General features: G+C 37.1%; 1 protein-coding gene across 5 annotated transcripts in view; it reads right to left on the bottom strand.

Annotated features, from left to right (window-relative positions):
• Window positions 1-25,393, bottom strand: part of LOC126968644 (beta-arrestin-1) — a 294,282-nt gene that overhangs the window by 49,685 nt on the left and 219,204 nt on the right. For 4 of the 5 annotated variants that reach the window (XM_050813666.1, XM_050813667.1, XM_050813665.1 and 1 more), the window contains exon 2: window positions 6,151-6,208. The exons of the other annotated variant lie outside the window; for it this stretch is intronic. The gene's annotated coding sequence lies outside the window, so the exon portion shown is untranslated. The remainder of the gene's footprint in view (window positions 1-6,150; window positions 6,209-25,393) is intronic. 5 annotated transcript variants of the gene reach the window in all.

The raw sequence follows: 25,393 nt of genomic DNA, 5'->3' as shown, positions 1-25,393 counted from the left end.
AAATGCGGTAGAAGACACACAATGTAGCGATATCTCTACGCAACGCCAAGTGATCCAGCCGTTCACAGAGCACTGGGTCACCGAGTGTTAACAGAAGGACAACGAAATGGTGTGTGAGAGATTCGAACGATAACACTTCGGTGTATCAGATACTCACTGTAATATAACACAAAAGAAAAACAGCTTTATTAATATTTCCCATTAGGTAACATAGTTAGACCTCAAGCACACAGTGTACAGGTAGGCTCAATGGAACGACCTCGAGCGACAGGATGAGAGCAATTGAGTAATGTATAACATAATATGATAACAGTTTATTATCCGTATCAGCGCGCCTCGCTATCAGCTGCTCTGGATGATGGCTAGCAATGGCATAATACATTCGCGAATCTACATATTTATATACGCTTTACATTACCTTTTTTTTTAATTCTGAGCGGCGCTACAATTGCGCTCGACACCTTGAGACATAAGATGTTAAGTCTCATTTGCCCAGTAATTTCACAAGCTACGGTGCCCTTCAGACCGAAACACAATAATGCTTACACATTACTGCTTCACAGCAGAAATAGACGCCGTTGTGGTACCCATAATCTAGCCGGCATCCTGTGCAAAGATGCCTCCCGCTGGTCTATCTATCTAATAGCTTTTACCCGCGACTTCGTCCGCGTGGAATACTTAATTTAGGCAGCATTTTTAATTTTTTAGGACACTTTTCAAATAATACACATACAGACACAACTATTTACCATCAAATGGTAAATTCAGTAATTTAAAAGAAATATTTGTAGTGACGATTCAAAAGCGCTTAGTTTAAGCTTAATTGAATAAAGTTTATTTGTCTATCCCCTAAGACTTCGACTATCCCCATGTAGGTCAAAGTTTCGGAAATCGAACAAATGTTTATAAATTATTTCTTATCAAGTGATAATTTATAAACATTTGTTCGAACCTAAGTACAAAGTTTCATAGTTTTATTTCCGAAAATGCAGAATTCCCATGCAGACTTTCATCCCTTATTACAACCTGTTCAGACCCTTTTGTAAGAAAAAATGGTAGCCTATGCCCTTTTGCAAGATCTAGTCTATCTCTGTACCTATCTATCACCTGTGTGTAAAGTTCATCAGTATCTGCTTAGTGGTTTAGGCGTGAAAGCGTAACAAACAAACTTACTTTCACATTTATAATATTAGTAGGGATGTGAAGGAATCTATGAACGTGATTTTTACCAACTTTAAGACTTATGTATGATTTAGTCCAAAATTTGCACACGTATCAAAGTCAAAGAAACTTTATTCAATTAGACTTAAAGCTGGGGCCCGAGCCAATGGCCTTGAGGAATCCATACAAGCTAGGTTACCTCTCTCTATTAACAAAACGATTTACTTTCTGCTAAGAGAGTAGCAACTTTTTTTGAATCGCTCACTTTGACACGTAAACCATCCAGTTGATGTTGAATTATTAACTCATGGTACGAATGAATGAACGAAGTAAAACAGTTTGCGATTAAATTTCCGACTTGATTTGACGTCAACCAAAATTGGATCGCTGACGTCGTGGTATGAAATAGCAAAGCAGTTGATTTTAGGTTGTCAATTGAATCGTAATAAGAGTTCATGGTAGGCCTGCAGGATCACAGAGATAATTTACAAAATATCGACGTTAGTACGACGCTACTATTATAAACAAAGAACATTTTCATTATATATATAGATACATATATTGGAACTGTCACTTAAATCAATGGTGACCCTACATGAGCCCAAGTGAACGTCCCATTATTGTCACTTACAAGTGTGGAAATCGAGGCTAAGCCATGGGGTATAAGTGTTCCTTTGCACAGCTGGGGCTTTTCTATATATAAATCACATTCTCAAGGCATTACCTTTAAGAATTAAGATTGTACGTACGGTGTTATAGGTTAGCTAGGGTTAAGGACTCCGTCATGGGTCTTGTTATTCAATTTAACAATAAAATACCGGATATTTTGTCGCTCGTTGTCATGTCCGCCAATGGTAGGCTCCTTTGCACAGGATGCTGGCTAGATTATGGGTACCACAACGGCGCTCATTTCTTCCGTGAAGCAGTAATGTGTAAGCATTATTGTGTTTCGGTCTGAAGGGTGTAGCCAGTGAAATTATGTCTCATTTGACCAGTAATTATTATAAAATTGCAATTGTTGTGCCGTTCAGAATTTAATCAAGAAACCTGAACGATTGCAATGCAATGGGCAGGGCGTATTATTTACCATCAGCTGAACGTCATGTTCACTGTCACGGTCATGATCAACACCCACAACAATGGACAACCACGAAGACCCTGGCCATGTGACCGGCCTTGCCCTGTCATATATAAAAAAGTGTGTGTGTACGCACGCAAGAAGCTATACTTCTTTGGCCTAACAAAGCAAAAATCCTTAAAATTATTCATTCCTATAACAATATTGTAAAAATCTTGCAGCTATGGCTTTGGCAATTAATTATTAAACAACGAATACGGCTGTACCGGTTTGAACCCTTTGCCTATCGTAATAGTGAACAAAGAAACCAAAAAAAAAATAACGAATGACGCAATCGTCAGAAAATTTGAGGAACCAACTTCACCCTGTTACTTTTGTGCTACAGTAATGCGCGCGCATCTTAAAATTTCACTCTTATCATATTTTCATAACGCACCTAAAGAAGTATAACTTCAAAAACAAACATTTAAACATAGACAACAACATAGATACAAAAAAACATATTCATAAACTCGCGCATAAACTTAAAAACACAAAGGCCACGACCCACGTCACAATTGATCGAATGGCAAATCTTGCGTCGGCGTATCTCTGCCATGAATGAAAATTGTTGTAATAAAAACTACCATACCAATTTAAACCTCTAGCGAATGAAGTTAGAGGCGATTTTACTTTGAGCCTATATTATTATTTCCGAGAAGAATGATGGATGATGCGATTGTAGTGTAACAGGTTGTCTTACGCGGAATGTTTGTACGGTTGCTATTTATTTTGGCAAGCCGGTTCGCATGTTTCGTGCCGTGTGCGTTATCTATACAAGGCCTATAAAGAAAATAAAATATATTCAGGTTTTTTATCGGTTTGAACAATGACATTCTTTAAACCGAAGCCGATATAATATGGTACATGACAGCATAATGAGTATCGACGGTTACATCCATACATTGCCGCATTTACTCCAGTTGTTTGCAATATTTTACGGCGCCTATTTCTGCCGTGAAGCAGTAATGTGTAAACATTACTGTGTTTAGGGTCTGAAGGGCGCCGTAGCTAGTGAAATTACTGGGCAAATGAGACTTAACATCTTATGTCTCAAGGTGACGAGCGCAATTGTAACGCCGCGGCCGCTTAAAATTTTTGGGATTTTCAAGAATCCTGAGCGGCACTGCATTGTAATGGGTAGGGCGTATTAATTAACATCAGCTGAACTTCCTGCTCGTCTCGTCCCTTATTTTCATAAAAAAATTGGTCAATAAGCAGCAATGTAAAAAAATATTTATTCAGTCCAAATTTGAATTTTACAGTGACAGTTGACACACAACTATTGAGAAAGTGTGCTTACATTGTCTTTAAGCAAACTTTTGCCGTTCCGCTATCAGACTGCGAATTAAAACGGAAGAATGTTGTAATTAATATTTTATTACATAATACCAATTATTTAAATCTTTTTATCGCTAATTGTAACAATACATTGAACATTGAAAATTTGGTTTTGCAGTGATATTAAAAGACCTCTGACCCCGAAACTAGTTAAAACTGTATCTTCGGGGTCAGTGATTCCTCGACAAATGACAATGACAAACGAAACAAATTTAAAAAATAAAAATTAAATGTGAATGTATGTGTGTTTGTTTGTTTGTTTGTTTGTTTGTGTGTGTGTGTGTGTGTGTGTGTGTGTGTGTGTGTGTGTGTGTGTGTGTGTAATTCTTAGTGAGTAGGCGTTTCTGAATATGATAATTGTTTAAGATAAGTGGTGGTTTTCTTTTTTACCTCAAAATTGCTTAGTGTGTAGATAAAAGTCTTCTCATGAATCTTATTGTAAAGCTTAGAGGAGAGAGCATCATATTGACGTTTTGCGAAGGCCGTTTTACATTTTATTATGGGACATATATGGGTGCGGCGTCGTTCAAGAACAGTCACGTTGAGGGGTAGGGTCGCATGTTTTCTTAATACACTCCGAAGAATATATAGTTGCCGGACCGTTAAGACTTGGCATTCTGAGTAAAGGAGGTTGGTAGAGTATCGGATAGGTTTATAAAGCATTATCTTTAGAATAGCTCTTTGAGCTCTTTCCAGACTTAACATAATAGTTACGCGGGCTCCACCCCAAACAGGGATACAATAGGTCAAAAGTGATTGGCATAAGGCAAGGTATACAGTTTTCACCGTATTGGGATCAGTCAAGTGTCGTAACGTCTTAAATATGTATATTAATTTCTGCAGCCTCACTTTTAACGCTTCTATTTGTGTATGCCATTTTAGGTTAGAGTCTATGTGGATTCCGAGGTATTTTACGCTGGAGACAATATTGAGAGAGGGGCAGTTACAGGTGGGTGTTATTGGATGATAAGTATGTATAATGATATTTGAGTTTTCAGGTGGAACCGAGGAAGCAGATGTTAAGGAAAAAGGAAGAATTTGTGTTTTCCGGATATTTAGTGTGAGTAAATTAGTTGAAAGCCAATCGGCCACGATGTTAATCGCTTCTTGGGCGTGCTGTTTGGCACTACTCCAGTCATTACCCTGTACAACGAGTGCGGTGTCATCTGCATACGCGTATATGCTGCAGTATGGTATGTTTAGTTTGCACAGATCGTTGACATACAGCTGGAAGAGTGTAGGTCCCAAGATACTGCCCTGCGGGACACCGTGGTCAATTAACTCCGTGTCACTGATATGCTTGTCTATTTTCACACTCTGTTGCCGATTCAAAAGATAACTCCGGAAAATTCCCAACGCTTGACCTCGAATTCCATAACGCTCTAACTTAGTGATTAAGGTCGGAATTGATACCGTGTCAAAGGCTTTGGAGAGATCTAAGAAGATTGCAAAGCATTTTATTTTATTATCAAGTTTACTCACTACGTTACTAATAAGATTTGTGGTTGCAATTTCTGAAGATATACCCTTTCTGAACCCGAATTGATTTTTAGCTATTATGTCATATTTATTGAGAAATTTAAAAAGATGGTTGTTAAGTATCCTTTCCAGGACCTTGGACAGGACTGGTAAAACCGAAATCGGCCTATAATTAGATACGTCCCCTTTATCCCCTTGTTTATAAATGGGACTGACTAAGGCTCTTTTCATTACATCAGGAAACACACCCGTAGATATGGAAATGTTACAGATATGTGTGATTGAAGGTATATAAGGTAGAATGTTGTAATTATCGTAATACTAGCTTGCTGCTTATTGTTAGATACTATGCTTAACTTGTTAGTGCCGTACACCGATTTCTCAATATGCCTGTGGATTAAATTATTATTATCAGCCCAATAAATTCTTTCTAAAACAACAACCAGGTACCAGAGGTATTACAAGAAGGTTGACTTAGAAAAGTAGTAAGTTTCATAGTTTGGTTTGTACAAGGGGAAAAGAAATATTATTTTTAAAAAAATTTACCCCGCAACCATTTTAGTTTCAAAGTTTAACAGAACATGTGGCACGTCAACGTCACACATTGTTCGAGACTGGCTCGAGGGGGCGTTGTATTAGTCGCCGCACTTTGCGACTACGCCTGCTGTATCCAGTTGAGGGCAGCGGAGACCAATTATTAAACTAAGCGATCAATATTTGTTTAAGGAGTTTGCAAATTGATATGATGTTATTATTTAGCAATACATAGCATAACATCTTAACAGATATTTGTTCTAAAAGTCAATATTTTTAGGGGTTGCATACAATCAGGAAGGGATTATGATATTTGAGTATATCATCATCATTTCAGCAGACGTCCACTGCTGGACAAAGGCCTCCCCCAAAGATCGCCACGACGATCGGTCCTGCGCTACCCTCATCCAACCTATTCCGGCGATCTTGACTAGATCGTCCCATCTTTGAGTATATAAATTACAATAATTATTATATTTTGTAATAAAATAAACTACAATTTGACAGCTAGTACTTACGTTGGACGGCGGCTAAGCGGCGCGTTCTTTTCGGAACGAACACAAAAAGTGCATCTACCTGTAGACAAAGAACAATATTAAATTGTATTCGATACTCTAAAATAAACGAATTACCTTTATCTGAATCTTCTATTTAGCTTCTGTCCTCTCAAAAGTCAAAGCATTTTCATTTTTAAAATTCAAAATAAGGGACTAGACGAGCAGACCGTTCAGCTCAGGATTCTAGTAAATCCCAAAAATTCCGATCGGCACTACAATTGCGCTCGTCGCGCCTTGAGGCATAAGATGTTACGTCTCGTTTGCCCGGTAATTTCACAACGGCGCCCTTCAGACCGAAACACAATAATGCTTATTTACTACTGCATCAAGGCAGAAATAGGTGCCGTTGAGGTACGAATAATCTAGCCGGAATCCTGAGCAAAGGAGGCTCCCACTAAGCCCATGTATCTTCTACATAAAATTTACTCGACACAGTTCACACATTTAGATTTGAAATAAAGGTTGATTGATCAAAAATGACTTTTGATATTCATACTAGATAGTACTTCAATTCCGCCACCCGAGAGTAATGGCAATATCTATAAGCTACAATTTTAATTTGCATTAAAAAGATACACACTTAGTAAAAATTCGTAGAAAATTGTTATGTTTAGATAGTATTAGTATCTAGTAGTATAAGAAATGACATCAAAAAGAATTCTAAAGGAATCAATTTTGAGAAAATAAATGCCTTTTACGCCTTTTATTTAAATTGCGCCACTTTGCCAGTCGTTAAGCGACACCTACAAACAAAGTAATCTTATTCAACAGTGCCGACGCGACGTATCAAATATTTACTCGCGGGTCTATTTTCGCTGTTTGTTTGAGAACACGCTCGCAACGTACTTGTATCACAAATCTTCGGCAAACATTTGCCACTAAACATAGAGCGAAATGAGAAAATTACAACAGGATAGTTGCGAAAACAGAGGACCCGTTAAACTATTCTTTTAGTATTCCATTAAGAGTGTAAAAACCGCTTTATCAATCTTAATTTTATACTTTGAAAATTGGAATGATAATGGGATATAATAAAAGTAGACTAAGTCTTCAACTAATATTTTTATTGAACTCTTGTAACTTAGCTATGGTTAAAAATATTGATTGAAAAGCATTACATTAAACACTGACAAAAACAAACAAAATATCGTGGAGTATTGGCACAAATGAGTAATAGTCTATACACAGCTGCTGCGAACTATAGGCGCCGCCCGACCGTCACGCGACATGCAACACACAGACGAAAAAGATTGAGACGATGTAATAAAAGTTTCACTTTAAAAATAAAGCGATAAATTTGAAAACCAATTGATCAATAATTGACAAAATTTATTGAAGTAGGCGCTACTTTGCAGAAACCATAATTATAATAATATAATATCCAAAAGTTTTGAATTTTCTTTAGTGTAAAATTCCGAGACATTTGTCGTGCCAGAGTTTGGCGAGTCAATATCTCCTGAGGATACCTCGTGTAGAGAGAGTCGAAACACGTGTCGAATTGTTTGAAAACTTAAAAAACATTTGTACAATAATTGACAGATCCTACCATAAAATTTGAATGTCGAAAAGACTTATTGGAAATTACTACATAAACACATGATAAGCGTTATTTAAGTACTACTTTACAAATGTTACACACAAATGTTGTTGAATGTTCAAATAAGTCTACCAAATCAGTGTATCGACCAAAATAATAGTGCAATTTCAACATATATAAAAAAATTTGATTTTAACTGTGGATAATCAAACAGTAACTATGAGGTAAATCGCAAATTATTTTGGTCTGCAACCATACCCTAGATAGAAATAGTTATGATCAAAAAATTTTACAAAAAAAAGGTGTGTGTGCACTAATGTATGCACGTCTTTGGCCTAACAAAGCAAAAATCCTTAAAATTATTTATTCCTCGTGCTATTTTCTACGTTTGTAGAAAGAACAATATTGGAAAAATCTTGCAACGATAGCTTTGACAATTAATTATTAGGGCTTGAACCCTTTGCCAGTCCAAATAATGGACGAAGAAACCAGAAAAAAAAACGAATGTCACAAACGTTAGAAAATTTTAGGAACCAACTTCACCCTGTTTCTTTTCTGATATCACGTTTCGCGCGCGCATCTTAAAATTTCACTCTCATCATTTTTTCATAACGCGCCTAAACTAGTGTAACTAAAAAATACATGATATATTGATTGAAGAGTGCTTATACTGAAATTATGTATTTAGTTATAAAACAAACTAACAAACAGGTAATGTTGAATGAAGGATACATCATCGATATAATTATAAGGCCTGACGTGTGCGCCATGAATGACCCACGCCAAGAATGCGCTCCGCGGAACGCCTTCCAAACGTTCGAAGTATATTAGTTGATAAACTTTTATCATCGCGGAACTTTAACATTGTAATTATTATAATGGGTACTCACGATATATATTTTATTAATTTGGTGCCAATATTTCGATGCAATTGCAGGAATCGTGGTCGCGGCGGAACTGCGGAGTCGGCGAAAAACTCTTGACACCTTGACACTAATAGTACATTAATTAATCTGTGTTTTGGTCTTCGATTCCCTAATTCACGAAACATACTACTAGTGACGACGTCCATACTTTCGGGTCTCTTTGTTGCATTTGTACTTCAGAGTGAGACCATGGGAATAGCTTCTCTAACAAGCCGTGGGATGTATTGGCGTTCAGCAGAAATCACCCGTGGGTTATGCTATTGAAATTAAAAAGCATCCTAACAATTTTAATACGGAGGATGGTTTTAGACAAGCAAAATCATGGAATCCAGTGGTCACACTCTGTAGTACCCGTGATAATGATTACAATATATCAACTAAGTCACAGACAGCTGTTCCAGTGTACGACTATTCCCGATTGATACCGCTCGCTACCAGTGGGAGGCTCCTTTGCACAGGATGCCGACTAAATTTTTCGAACAACAACGGTGCCTATTTCAGCCGTGAAGCAGTAATGTGTAAACTTTACTGTGTTTCGGTCTGAAGGGCGTCGTAGCTGGTGAAATTACTGGGCAATTAAGACTCAACATCTCATGTCTCAAGGTGACGAGCGCAATAATAGTGCCGAATTAGAATTTTTGGGCTTTTCAAGAATCCTGAGCAGCACTGCATTGTAATGGGCAGGGCGTATTAATTACCATCAGCTGAACATCCCTATTCATAAATAAAAAAAAAATCATTATGAGCATCTGCCGCTTTCATAGATATTCAAAGTATTACCCAAGAAAAAGCAGAAACAGAAAGTACGCTGGTGCATGAACTAACTGTTTCGAAATAGCTAATTTCTCTTCTTGAATCCCATCTGAAAACTTTATGATGACGGAAAAGAACATTTGGCGCGTTGTAACGCGGTAAATGGACAAATGTTCGACTCTTGGAGCGCGCAATCTAAACGCGGCTTTATGTGTGGAGATCGAACTGGCCACGGCTAATTATTAGATACGTGCGTCACAAGTGATCCGATTAAATACGACCGATTGAGACCGCACGAACGAAACTTAGTTACTCGTATTACGAACGTAATCGATACATTGTGCAATCATAGTTCACAAGTCGCTGGCCCCTACTTCGTATAGCCTAAATTTAAGAGCATAACCTTACTTTTTAAACTTTTGTGGTATTATTAGTTGGTATAGAAACTTAAATTTTTGGTGATTTACACAAATAAAGTTTGTAAACAAAATTTATGGACGACGTGGGACACGAACCCGCGGCCTCTCGCGTTCCGTGCGAGCGCTCTTCCACTGAGCCAACCGTTCGAGTGACGTTGATAAATCTTGTATGTCTTGTTATTTGTTTTGATTGTTTGGTGGTAGAGCATATACAGCCATGTGTCATGCTCATATCGTCATGAGCTCATGAGTTTTGATTGGTCGTATAAATTTTAATATAAATTTCCATAAAATTATTTAACTTTTTTAACAGCGTGTGCGTATTAATATAAGAGTTACAGTGATCAGCGCCGACCACATTCTCTTGCAACACCTTTTGAAAGGTACCCATGTCGTATCATCCCGAAAACAGCTTGGTTGTCCGTGGAAAAAAAGTTCCTTTAAAATTGCACTGTGCAGGAACGCTTTACATCCAGATGGTATCCTAATTTGTGGAGTGTCGTGCGAAGGTGGAATTGGGCAGCAGGAATCAGTTCAAAAAACCACCCCGGAACACTCCCCGTGATAAATGCGGTAAAAGACACACAATAAACAAAAAAGCAATCGTGTGGTTTTATGAAACCACGATGCAAGTGAAATTTTTTCACAAAATAACATAGGAACTAATATCAGCATGGAAAAAAAAACAAATTTATATATTGTGCTTTACATTTTCAAAAAAAAAAATTGATCAAGTGGTTTCGAACCTACTCTTCCACTCGAACGCAATTACATCCAATATGAGAACTGTAGGCGCCACCCGACCGTCACGCAACATGCAACACACAGACGAAAAAGTCTGAGAAGATGTAATAAAAGTTTCACTTTATTAACAACTAAGAAGCCAAACAATATTTATAAAGCCACATTTCCATGAAAATATCAATATCAGAGTTATAATACGTATTCCGTTCCACGTAACTAATTAGATTTTCTATGCATATTGATGTGAGGGAGCTCTTACGAGAAAACCAATATTCCCTTCAGCTCCGTCACATGTTAGCTGCCTTTTCCGCGTAACTCAATTTAAAGAGGATTTTATGTGAGTGCGGCATAATGTTATTGAGTTAACCCTATTTGTGTAAGATTTCAGATGGAAAATAACAAACACAGTTATTTTATGTATATTGTAAGCACGGACGAGTAAAAAAATAAGGACTCCGTGTCACGTTACATAACAGTCAGGCACCAAAACAAGCCGGTAAACGTGTAAATACGTGGGGCTATCCCACGCATACACTCACACTAATATAAGCCGATCGGCCGCCATTATGAGATTTGCCATCGTCTGTGACAGCTTAGTTTGCGTCGCAAAAAATATTTTAAAAATGCCGTTGTGCGTTGTGAATAAGTGTAAAAACAATAATATAAAAGTATTTGTGGATATATGATTATCTAAGAGAGAAGAAATTGTCTAATTGGTATATCCCGTAACCGCACACACACAAGCATAAAGGTGCTTCACTTGCTAATATCACGGCGCGGAGTCCTTCTTTTTTCCGTGATTGTAAGAAAAACAATAAGCACTCTCCAACTATATTATGTTGTGCACATGCAGCCTATAGTGTTCAATAATTTAGACCAGTTTTTCCCAAACATTGATCTGGCATGGCCCGGTAATTTTCACACTACCCTCTTCTCAACCCACTATATACGTTTAAACCCTAGCTAAGGTAAAATAATAATCATCCATATATTTACAGTACCGGGTCGCGACCCGGCAAATGGGAAACGCTGAATTAGACAATGCAATCTTAAAAATATTATATTATACTGATATCAGTACAAATATATTTCTTGTGTTGGTACGTAAATTCATGCGCATACCAACATAATGGTTTATATTCGCCTGTGTATAAAGGTAATACAGACAACATACTAATTAACAAATGGACCTAAATAATCTTATTTATTAATATTATAAACATTCTTGCATTGTATTGCGTGATCAAAAAAATTCGCGACTTTAGAAGTGTTACTAGGCGAGTAGTAAAGCACTCGAGACGTCCGCGTCGGGTTGAATAAGGAATCTTAAATTTTGTCACAATGTTCGTGATTCAGCCCATAGACTAAATCTGGGTTGCACCAACTAACTTTAGCAATAAAAAACATGTTAAAGTACCGGACAAGCAAAAATTTTGTTGCTCCGTTTAACAATTTTTAGATGACGTCATATCTTTAAATGTTAACTGTAACCGTCCAATCTTCGCCGGTTAAAGCTATTGTTAATATTGAATAGCTAAATAGCGACCTGTCAAAAGTTTCAAATAAATATTTGATATTTCACTTTTTAACATTAACTATGCCAAGGAATACGATGGTATAAAACATTCCGCAGCCTATGTTAAAGTCAGCGTTACTGTTAACGTTAAATTTTACTTACACCTTAACTCAGCCTTAGAATATACTAGCTTATAGATAACCTGACAGCCCGATGATCCGTGAAAAATGTTGATTTGCCAATGTGTGCATAATAAAGCTAGTTGTTCAAAATTCTAAGGAGCTAATTCGAAGCGTGACTGTTTACGACCTGTCAATCATAATTGGTTACAGTAACAATAGATTCGGCTTCCTTTTCTGTTTTGATGCAATTCTGATAGGAATATTCTCTCTCAAACGCTTTGTTTTATTAGTTGTCGTAATCTATTGTTCTTAGCTACTGTGGTATCTAGTTGGAGCGCAGCGTAGATAGCCCCCACTTCTAAAAAGCCCTTAATCTAAGTTCGACACTTATTAGGACACCAACGCGAGCAAAGCCTCAAAAGGGTATCAATAAATCAAATTCCTGAATAAAAGAACGTTTCACAAGTCACGTAATTGTCGCTCGTATATTGCGACTGTGCTAGCTCAAAGGTATGCTACAGACGTGTCCCTTTGAACGGGACATTGCTCCCGCGTCCCGTTTATTAATTGCGTAACATCACTAGTGTTCAGAAGGTTCATTTAACCCAATGCTACGTATTGGAAACGATAAAACGGAACTGTAATTACATTCTTTACTAATGACTCTATCATGGTTCGAACAACCTGACCTTATTATTGAAGCTGATTTAATACGTACACAACTGTGCCCTTTTTTATTTTTTATGAAAATAAGTGACGAGACGAGCAGGACGTTCAGCTAATAGTAATTGATTCGCCTTATTTATTTATATACGGATATAGTCATGGCCTAAAAAGCTATGTTTACCGTACTATAATGTCGCCTTTTTTTATGACAGTTAGGGACGAGACGAGTAGGACATTCAGATTATGCTAATTGGTACGCCATGTCCATTACAATTCAGAGCGCTCAGCATTCTTGAAAAACCCAAAAATTCCCAGTGGCAATACTTCGCGCTCGTCACCTTGAGACATCATGTTCATGGTATTAATTTTAACGATTCAGTTTAGATACCTAAACGGAACTGCATCGGAATCTCATCGCTAATTAAAAATTGATGGTAGGCCCTCTTAAGTCTCATTTGCCCATTAATTTCACTAGCTACGTCGCCGTTCAGACCGAAACACGGTAATGCTTAAACATTACTGCTTCACGACAGTAATAAGCGCCGTTGTGGTATCCATAATCTAGCCGGCATCCAGTGCAAAGGAGCCTTCAACCGCGGTTTATTAGGTCTATTTAATAAACAAGTTCTTCCAAAAATATCTAAACTCTTTTATTATAAATAGCTGTAAAGTGTGATTAGGGCTCGCTTACGAAAAGTCACGCTCATGTCCAAATGGTAAGCACCACACACCAAAAACATCATGTTTGAGCGTTTGGCGTGTGGTGCGATTATGGAATTCGCCAGCAGGAATCAGGTGAAACTGCTCTTCGGAACGTTCTTCGTGATAAATGCAGTAGAAGACACGCAATGAAGCGACGTCTATATGCAAGGCAAAGCGAACAAGCCGTCCACAGAGTACTGGGTCCCCAAATATTCGAGAAACTCTGCGTTGCACGCGGCCAATTATTAGTACGAGCTGGTACGGGGATAAACGAGACCAGAAATACAAAATACCACAATCTAAACTAAATCTGGAGTAAACCTGGGTCTTATAGAGCGATAAAATATGGGGCGGCTTAAAGTATGGTCTTGCTTTATTGATAACCACAAATTTCTTCGATGACACTTTGTCTTTGTTTGCCTGGTGATCATGGAAGTGGCAATCACTTTAAGAGGAGTGTTGTCGAAAAGCGGTGAAGTTACAAATTGGGTTCTTTAAATCGTTAACGCGCTTTGAAATTTGATTCTTCTTATTTTTTTATGGAATAGGAGGACAAACGAGCGTACGGGTCACCTGGTGTTAAGTGATCACCGCCGCCCACATTTTCTTGCAACACCAGAGGAATCACAAGAGCGTTGCCGGCCACACACACACAATGAAGCGACGTCTCTACGCAACGCCAAGTGATCCAGCCGTTCACAGAGCACTGGGTCCCCGACAATTCGAGCTGCTCTGTGTTGCACGCGGTCAAATGGATTGAGCTGATACTGGGGTGCACCAGACCAGAGATGACAGCAATACTCCATGTGTGGCCGGACCTGCGCTTTGTAGAGCGCTAGAATGTGGAATTATTAATACTATTACCACTAACCTATGCGAAACATAGCGGCACTAAACCGCTATTTCACGCCGGTATTCTGTGCGAGTGTGGTAATTAGCCCGGACTAGACTGGCCCGATTGTGCTGCCATAAGACGTCATAAGACGGCAGCGTGACTCTCCCACTTCTAAAAAGCCCTTAGTCGCCTCTTACGACACCCATGGGCCTGGGACTCCCCTATTCTTTTTTACGCCCCGGGGAAAGTACACGCCAAAATTTCTTAAATTGAAAAGGTTCATTTAATGCCAATCCACCACTTTCTCAAGACGGGAACGCGATAGAGAAGAAACAAGTATCTTCAGGCATTAGTCAATGATTTCCCGTGAGTTAGAAAAACACTACCTTGGGGAAATACGTAAAAGTTTGTTGTTGGATTGGTCATCTGGTCGTCTGGAGTTTTTAAAAGAAACATCTCTTGATGAAAATGAAAGATTTTGATCTCACCTTGTTTTGCTTTTATTATTTCACTAGCATTGCCCCGCGGTTTCGCTCGCTTAGATACCGATCTCGTGGTATTGCAAAGTCTACTAAGTCGGACTATATGTATATTTATGTGTAAATTTTTTGATTACAAATTTTTTCACACCTTGTGTTATAGTATAAAATTTTTGTCACTCATTGTAGATGCAGCTTTCTAATAGTGAAAGATTTTTTGAGATTGGTCCAATAGTTTTTGTGTGAAAATATTACAAACATACATACAAAAACACAAATGTTCCCTCCTCATTATATTAGTTTAGATGTTAAGGATATTAATTATTACACAGTCTAAGTATTGTGGTTTGTGAGATTTAGCCCGCTGACACACAGAGGGACGGACGGACGACCAACAGAGTCATATTAATAAGGTTTCCAATCGTTACCCTCCAGGAAAGGAACCCTTAAAATGAAATCATTCAATAACCATAAACAGTGCCACTAAAAACACGTTTGATATTGTGAATTCTCATTCCCCTCAGTATTCCAAGATATCATAAATAATATATTTAACAACTTTTACTGGAGTCATGGCTACCTTTGAATTTCAATTTTTATGATTAGATTTTCAGTTCGCCTTAATCTCATGAATATTTAGCATGAAATTTGCATGGTATTGCGTCAATCGTCGAAATGATGGAGTGCTTTTGAATATCAATCGAGCAAATATATACAAGTACGCTCGACGAATGAAATGTGACGCACACTTCATCACACGATGGAATGGATTGGATATAGGCAGAGTTTTTTTTTAATGAAAATAAGGGACGAGACGAGCAGGACGTTCAACTGATGGTAATTGATACGACCTGCCCATTACAATGTAGTGCCGCTCAGGATTCTTGAAAATTCCCAAAAATTCTGACCGGCACTACAGCTATGCTCGTCACCTTGAGACATAAGATGTCAAGTCTCATTTGCCCAGTTATTTCACTAGCTACGGCGCCCTTCAGACCGAAACACAGTAATGTTTACACATTACTGCTTCACGGCAGAAATACGCCACAATCTAGCCGGAATCCTGTACAAAAGAATATAGGCAGAGTAGTTATTATAGACAAATAGTTTAGAAAAAAAAACTATTTATTTGTTTTATTCCCATCCGAGATTTCGGCTCGCACATACCGCGCAACCGTCAGCTTCAAGTTTTCTTTGTTTCAGTGGGTATGCAAGTTTGTAAGTCTGTAAGTAAGTAGTAAGTTTGTAAGTCGAGTTAGTAAGTCTTTTGTGGGGCGATGTATATGCTTTTACAACAAGATCCCAGAAAATGTTAATAATAACATAAATGACTTTCTTAATGATACCACAGATTGGGAATGAAGTGACCGCCCTCAGGCTATTAAATAATAAGTTTAATTGTACAATATTACTTTGTAAACATTTTTATTCGATGAAAAAAGAAAGCACGCTGAGTTTATTGCGCCCATTCTTCTCAGGTCTGAGGCATTCATTTTGGAATGGGTGGTAGTTTTTGACTTTCAATAACTGATGTCACATCCTATTTGAATAAAAATATTTGAATTTGTAAAAACTATATCATTCCATTTATGTTAATAAGGAATGACAACAAAGAGGATGTAAATACTACAAAAATTAAGATTTAGTTTTGTATGAAACGTGAAGTGATTTGACATAAGTTTGAAATAGTAATAGAGCAAGAGCCCGTGAACCCCAGACCTACGTTATTTTATAAAAGCTGAAAGTTTGTCAGTGCATGCTCCCAACTCAGGTCAGAACGATGGACAATTATGGAGTTTGTGTTGCAGTGGCTTTGACTGGTGAAGGTGTGTAAAATACCGATCTAAATACATGAAATAATAAAGTGCGATTTTTCGGTATTACCTTGAGAATATTATTAAAAATCACGTTATTCATTGCCAGAGACTTAACATCGTGGCAACCCCTTGCCAGACACCCTTAATGTTCATGAAATTATAATTTTACTTACGTCATAGTATAAAAGCTGATTTTTATATATACTTGGGTATATAATATAATAGATACTTGGGTAATAAGTAGAAGATGTTTCCACATTAGCCAGACACATTTGATAGTTCCAACCCCTTGCCGGACAGTCATGTAGTGTAGCTGTAGGAGAGTGCGAGGCAGTATGCATATGGGTGAGTGCGAGTGAGATGGCGAGTTAAGTCTACCGCGGTTCCTCACTGCGCAGGTGTTATTTCTACTGCGTATGTATGATCTACACCGGACCGTATTTTCACGAATCGGATCGGAGGTAGTGCGAAAGAGCTCTTAGTCAAAACATGACGAGTAACGGCCGTTCCTAATATGCTATCTACAGATAGAGAATTATTACCTTTTACTGTACCTGAAATTAGCTGTCAATAATCTACAGCTGTCCCAATATACCCGATAAGTCATTCTTATCGCCATATATTGGGACGCGTGAATTGCAATTTCCATACAAACTTCTATCGCTGGTAAGCTTATACGTCCTCCCATTGACAGACAGTGTGTACGGATAAGGCGAGTTACCGTCGATAAGTTTATTGGGACAGAAAAGTCAACGATAGGTGCGATTTTTATCTCGAGTAACGGCCGTAAGACAATAAATAACAGTAATACAACACAGTGACAGTATAGGCAATTAGCCGAATAGACAGTCAAGTCGGGGGCCCATTATCAGCGACGTACTAATGCATAGAGTACACGAGCGGTGATTACGCGATAGATAACACACTATCTGACCTGATAACGTCTCCGTTATTACGCATATATTACTATAACAATACTATCGGTATTATATTATTAGCAATGAGTATTTAATACTTACATCGAAGGTCACCTACTACCTACTTAACATAATAGAAACATATCGACTACGGCGAAACCTGCCAGGATCCTAAACAAATAGGATGTAAATACTACGTAATAAGAGGCGGGACTGCCAATGTAAAAATTGAAATTTAGTTCAGTATGAAACGTGCAGTGATTTGACATAGGTTTGAAATAGTAGTAATAACAGTATGGCGATTGGCGACGAAGTATTATCCAGCTTAGTTTGAAAGCAAATATTTGCTTCAAGCGTAGTGGATTTCGGCTATCTCCGTTTTTACAAGATTATAGCCGTCATCTGTCAATCTATCAATGACTGCCCATTTCATACAATCGAGTGGATAACTTTTTTCTTAGAGAGTTTCGCGAGGGTGATCCTAAAGCTAGATAGTTGGAAGAGGTCAATTTCATCTGTCAAAATTAAGTTATGAATTCATAGAATTTTTACCATAGGTAATACTAATTTGCTATAAATACATGAGAATTATTTATATTTTCAAAATTAAAAAAAAAACTTTTATTATCTGAATGTCAGGTGACTGAAAACGGCGACCACCAATTTGTAACGTAACTATAGCAGAAACAGTTTTTAGTATCACACCATCGATACGGATAATAAGAATTAAAACTAAAGGCTTTCAACGTAGGACATAAATACCACTACGCACATGTCCACGGGCCCAAGAAAGAAACGGAGAGTGAGGACCAAACACTCAACCACATATACCTTTAACTCTGTGAATTATGGTTCGTTGGCTTATCACAATCACATATTTTGATGATTCACATTTTTAGAACACGTCCGAAGTCCAATCAACGACGAAAACGTGCTCATATAAAAAAGTGGCATAGCAAAACTATCTCAGAGCTGAAACATGGGCACTGTCCAAATCTATACATATAAATAAAATTGGAGTGTCTGTTTGTAATATTGAAATAACTGGTTTTACTACATATATACGGATACATATACGGGTACATACATTGTCTGTCTGTCTGTTTGTTTGTTCCGGCTAATCTTTGAAATGGCTGGACCAATTTTGACGGAACTTTTATTGGCAGGTAGCTGATGTAATAAGGAGTAACTTAGGCTACTTTATTTTTGAAAAATAAAGTAATGTTGCAATGTTCAAAAAACGGTCTAACTCTAAAATAAATTTATATGGCAAAACAACGTATTCCGGGTCAGCTAGTATCTAATATACATATTAGCCAAATGTCAAAGGGCAATGGAGAGGAGCATGTCAGGCTTGAAAAGAAGGGATAGAGTAAGAAACATTGATCTCCGATCAAAAACGAAACTCACCGACATACTGGATAGAATAGACCTACAGAAATGGAGGTGGGTGATTGATGCGAGAATGGACTGGAAAATGGAGCCAGGCAGGGACGTAATGGTATCCAAGGGATGGCAAGCGAAGCCGAGGTAGGCAGTTCACCAAATAGGAGAAGAGTCACGCGAGATAGGAAACAATGGAAAGCTTTAGAGGAGGCCTATGACAAGAGGCACTTTGATTTCAAAATTATTGTAAGTCTATGTGCAAAGTTTCGGAATAAATGGGCCTATTATTATTGATCTCGGCGCTAAGCATTGTCAGTTGATAGTTTGGACCGCGCTGATATATACCCATCAGGTGATCCGTATGCATGCTCGTTTGCCCTCTTCTTCTATAAAAAAAAATAAGGCCAATGATGATAGTCAAAACTAAACTGTCTGAGTCCACGTTACATATTTTCGTTAATTCAAGTACTGCAATGAATTTCCCATCGTCAACTTTGTTGTTAACCAAAAATAAAACATTTTAATGTGTTATTTGTTCAAACACGCAATAAAAACTGAGATAAAAATAATAATGCACGCGAATGGTCTTCTGTCCCTAACCAACTCGCAGGACTTTGTACAGAAATCCTATGGCAACACTAAGAAGTGACGTCACATTTTATTATAGCTATCTTTGTCTAAAACAGAAATATGTATTAAAATCTTTATACTTTTTTTGTTATTTGATCGATAGAATTAGTTTTTTCATCCTTTTATTTATTCTTAAACCCAATTACGAAAATGAATTTAAAAAACATACCGACGAATTGAGAACCTCCCCCTTTTTTGTAGTCGGTTAAAAATAATTATTTTGATTTGGGCTTGATTTACCGCTCTATGAAGTGAAGGTATTTGTAACAGAGATCTGAAAACAGCGGAATTACTTTTGCTCCTAAGTTTGACTGTACGTGGAAGAAATTCTTATACCTACTTTATTTAATATTTTACAAATTAACACCTAAGAATTACAGGAAAGACAAAATACAATGTTGATGTTTTGCAATAAATCACCTTTTGGACATTAATGTTGAATGTCAAATCCCATACATTCCTGTGAAGCGCTCGCAGCGATTTTAACGGTACAACTACAAACGAACGAACAATTCCCAAGACATGCATATAAATAATCTGAAAAACGAAGTGGGCAATGCTTCCAGGAATGACCAATGAACTTACAAATAATGCGCGCTGTTTTACATTTTTATGGATCATTAATTACTCGTACACAATAGACGCCTGTTGGTAAACGAGCTTTGGCATTGGAATTAAACAATATAATAATACATTTCTTTATTGAGGTATCAAAGGCCCATATTTTGTTAGTTACAGGCTAAAACTATGTTAGTATGCTACAATTAAATTAATAAAAAGAAAAAAGTGTGTGTGTACTTATGTATGCACGCAAGAAGTTATAAATCTTTGGCCTGACAAAGCAAAAATCCTTAAAATCATTTATTCTACGCGCTATTCTACGTTTGAAGAAAGAACAAAATTGTAAAAATCTTGCAACTTAGGCTTTGACAGTTAATTATTAAATAAGGAATAGGGCTGAAAGGGCTTGAACCCTTTTCTCTATCCTAATAATGGACGAAACAACCAAAAAAAAAAACGAATGCCGCAAACGTCAGAAAATTTTAGGAACCAATGTCACCCTGTTACTTTTAAAATTTCACTCTCATTATAATTATATATTTTCATTACGCGCCTAAAGAAGTATAACTTCAATAATAGGTTTAATAACGATTTGCTTAATAATTCAACATAATAACTTCGGAAACAATCTGAGACAGCGTGTATGACAAGAACTAAAATTAATCGCTGCAATATTGGTGAATCCAGTTTTCCCGCTATCATATTTAGGATACTGTTTGAGCTCGAACGCAGTCTTGCAAGGACAGATGACGTCCTTTTCCTTATGATGGCATAGAAATCATTCCTTCGTGGTTCAGGAAACATGCCTGACGCCAACCAAAACCACGGCAAGCCCAACAGTATCCTTAAAACTATTGTTATACTGCACCCTCAGCGTGTCGAGTGCATTTTGGGTATAGTTGGTCCACAGGCCACCCGTGTAGAAGATTTGTCAGTAGGCGTTAAACAGCGTAATTTTTGCTTCCTTGCTACATCGGGCGACCCTACGGGCCAACATATTACACATTACTACTAAGACTCTTCGTTCTAGACATGGACATAGAACGCCACCTGGTCCCTAAGGTCCTTCGTAACATGGTCAATAAGTCCTATTGAGAGCGATACTAGGCTCATATTGCATTTGCTTACGAGGGGCCTTAAAGATCAGGCATTCACTTTTGGCCACGTTATACACTAACCCACGTCTAACAGCGTACTCCTCACATGATTGAAGGACATCAACACCATGTCATGGGCATAGCTTAGATTATTTACACAGATGCCGTCTATCCAGCACCCGACTGGTTTTTTGCTGAGTTCCACGATCAGCTCGTTCACGTACAGGTTGAAGAGCTTATTGAGAATATGTACCCAAAGAAAATGCTGCCACATAGTACACACAGATACTCACGTATACAAGGTCTTTAATGATCTAATACATAGCCATTAAAATATGTAAAATTAAATTATTACTAGTAACGACACGTCCCTCCCATGTCTCGTGTCTACCATCATGCATATAAATCTCATTTTCAATGTTTATGTTTATGTTGGGAAATGTTTGAACTCACAAAGCTTTTCAGCCCGAACACCTAGAAACCCGAACTCAACGATTTTAAATTTTTCTCATCAAGAACTTTCCTTTTAAGGGGGTCTGTACCTTTGTGGTTGCTGAGGAATAACTTTTCCAACGCAGTCTTTGTGTTTTTTACACGCTTTTTATTAGCTTCACCTGTATGTATGTTTATTTGTAAGCAACTCATTTAGGCGCGATTTTGACCCACTTAAAACGTCCAGATTTCGTTCAAACCTCGTAGATTTATCGAGGACCGATACTATAATAGATAAAATTATTCCATCTTTCTGCAAAATAAGATTTTTGTTAATTTATATAATTTTTTCATCTATTGTCGATAACGCAGGAATTAATGTTCATTTTAAATTTCTACCATTATCTTTTAAACTAAAGCGCATTTTTTAGTTTTTTTAAACTATTTTTATTATATTTAGATTGAACGCAATTGTCAAACGTCGCACGTGTCAAATCATAATTAAAAATATTCGCCTCAAATTGCATATGGAGTGATGTAAAAGCTAGGGCCTGATACGCCCAGGATTTATTAAAGTCCGTTTATTGAGGAAGAGGAGGACAATCGACCTTAAGGGTCACCTAATGTTAAGTGATCACCACCGCCTATATTCTGCAACATCAGATGAATCACATGAGCGTCGCTGTAGGCCTCGTAGGAAAGTGTACACGCTATTTGAAGGTACCCATTCGGTTAGGTGCACCTTATGGGATTTTTTGGTTTAGGTTTTTTTGGTAGGATGAGGTGTATGATAAATACTACGTACTAGTAACAAGATCATGTCACTCAGTGTATTTACCTTTATCTTATATCTTTAAAAGAGCAATTCTTGTATATATATATAATAACAATAATAATATTGACACACTTTTTTATCTTGCCCCAAATTAGGCATATAGCCTTGTGTTATGGGTAGCAAGACAACGATATATTTAATACAATATATCTACTCAAACATAAATAAATACATATAAACATCCATGACTCGGAAACAAACATCCTTATTCATCATATATATATATATATATATATGGTTTTTTTTTCAAGTTTTTATACATTCTTAAAAATCCGAGCAAGGCTCTTTCGTCCGGATATTAATAATTCATAATATAATAGTTTTATCGTAAGTTATCGTCATAGGTGCCTACTGATATGTCAAGGGAAGCTAAATTTGGTCAAGCAGTCCGAGAAAATTTTAATTGAACCATTACTTTGACGTCATTGACAAGCAGACCAATTAACAGGTAATAAATACCAGATGTTGGTGTCATTTTATTGATACTGTGACCTAAATAGAAAGACTGCGCGCAAATGGAATGTGCGAAATGCGAATATAACTTTAAAAGCATTGCTTGAGTATTTAATTTTGTATATAAGTGTCAATTGTCACAAGGCTGTCATGTGTGATGATTAATAAGGCAAGTTTGTTAAGAGCGTAAGGCCCGGTATCCACCAAAGCGGAGAGGATTTTGATATCAAATCAGATTTCGTTATTTCCACATCTCCTCTCCTGCTTCGGTGAAAATGGATCTAGCGAAGAGGAGATGTGGACCAGTGGGAGGCTCCTTTTCACCGGATGCCGGCTAGATTATGGGTACCCAACGGCGCCTATTTCTGCCTCACGGCAGTAAGTGTGTAAGCATTACTGTGTTCCGGTCTGAAGGGCGCCGTAGCTAGTAAAATTACTGGGCAAATGAGACTTGACAGCTTATGTCTCAAGGTGACGCGCGCAGTTGCAGAGCCGCTCAGAACTTTTGGGTTTTTCAATAGGTAATCCTAAGCGGGGCGTATCAATTACGATCAGTTGAACGTCCTGCTCGTCTCGTCCCTTATTTTCATAGACAAAAAAATGTCTCATTGTCTACACAATTTTTTGCGTGTAGCGTGTTCCCCGCTGCCTTCTCCCTCCGACTCACATACCCGAAAGCGTTGCTATAAACACAGCTCAATTATCTCTTCGCTTTGGTGGATACCGGGCCTAACGCTGATGATGTATACAATTCATTGTTCTTAGCTCTCAAAATATCTTTACTCGTTCGTTTTACAATCGATATATATACCTACTAGCATATATATATATCGTTTGTAAAACTAAATGTATATAGCATAGGTGATCTACGCAAGCATAATATAAAAAGATTTCAAAGCTGTGTATTATGTTAAGAAGGATTATATTTATTTTCTGTATGAGGAAGTCCCTCATCCAATCATGTTTAGAGAAATTCAAACTCTAAAACATTTCGGGGACAGCTGATTTTCATAAGCTGTTAATGTTAGATCAAATCTCATAATGGATTCAGATGAGAAATTAACCACTCACGCTAAAATCCCTATTCGCATAAGGTATGACAGAGTTTTAAAATATTATTTAATAAAATATACATTTAGAAGTTATTTTACTGTGCGATGCTCGGATTTATTACCAAATGCATATTTAGTTATCTATGTTAGTAAATTTCTGCATGAAATCAATCTAAGACTCTAGGTTATTCACATATATCTTATAGAATAAATCTAGATATTTCAAAAAGAATACAACGACTACAAAAACTAAGGAGAATAAAAAAACTTATAAAGATTTAATTTAATACACCTCTTATGCAAAACTTATACCTTTAAAATTAATAAAATACTATTATTTGGATGTGCTACCTATTGATAGGGTTTAGGTCGGTGCCTGCCCGCTTGGGTTGTTGGGTTCTAGACAAAGCTATCCCGGTTAAAGTCGGTTGGTTGTAATAGTTTAAAAAACTAAAAAAATCCGCATTTTAAATAAAAACCGAGATCAACAAATCTGTGGCTTTCTTATTTTATATAAATCGGTTAAAGATAATAGTTAAAGAAAATTAACATTAATTCCTGCCTTATTGAAGATAAATGAAAGTTGTATATACCTTCACAAAAATTTTAATTTTATTTTTTTGCAAATTGAAAAATGGAATAATTTTATCAAATTAATGTTTGGCATCGGTCCTCCATAAATATTCGAAGTTTGAACGAAATGTGGCCGTTTAAAGTGGGTGAAAATCGCGCTCAAAGAAGTCGATTACAAACAAACATACATACAGGTGAAGCTAATAAAAATCGTCTAATAAAAGCGTAAACAACATGAAACAGTGAAGTCACATTGAGATTAAAGCGTGTAGCAGATGGATATATATCATTTGGTTCGTGTTAATAATAGTTATGTGGGCTATAAACCAGCGGGCGCTAAACATTCAAACTTGCTGATATTCTGTTGAACTAACAAGGCCGTATCAGTCAAAATCAAATTCACACTGAGCAGACTACTTAGTATACTACCGAAATAGACGAACCCTATGTGAGAGTGAGAGAGACAACAATTTAGTGTCCATTAGTCTCCTGTCATAATGGAATACGTTTTAATTTTAGTGTTTTAATCGTTTTAAAATATTATGGTGTGGTGTATTAAATTGTGTTGTTACATATAACAACAATCCAACTAAAGAAACATTTCATAGGTAAATACTGATTCTGCAATACTACTTTCGTGATGTTCGATTTCGATTTTCGATTTTCGTAGAACATACGCAATAAAATACTAAATATTTCATACCTCTACGCAGTAAAAAATTCTATTGTCTTAAGATTATAATCATTTAAGA

This window comes from Leptidea sinapis, chromosome 16 (genome assembly GCF_905404315.1).
Source record: "Leptidea sinapis chromosome 16, ilLepSina1.1, whole genome shotgun sequence".
Taxonomy (NCBI): Eukaryota; Metazoa; Arthropoda; class Insecta; order Lepidoptera; family Pieridae; genus Leptidea; species Leptidea sinapis.
This window is presented reverse-complemented; position numbering and strand designations above follow the sequence as displayed.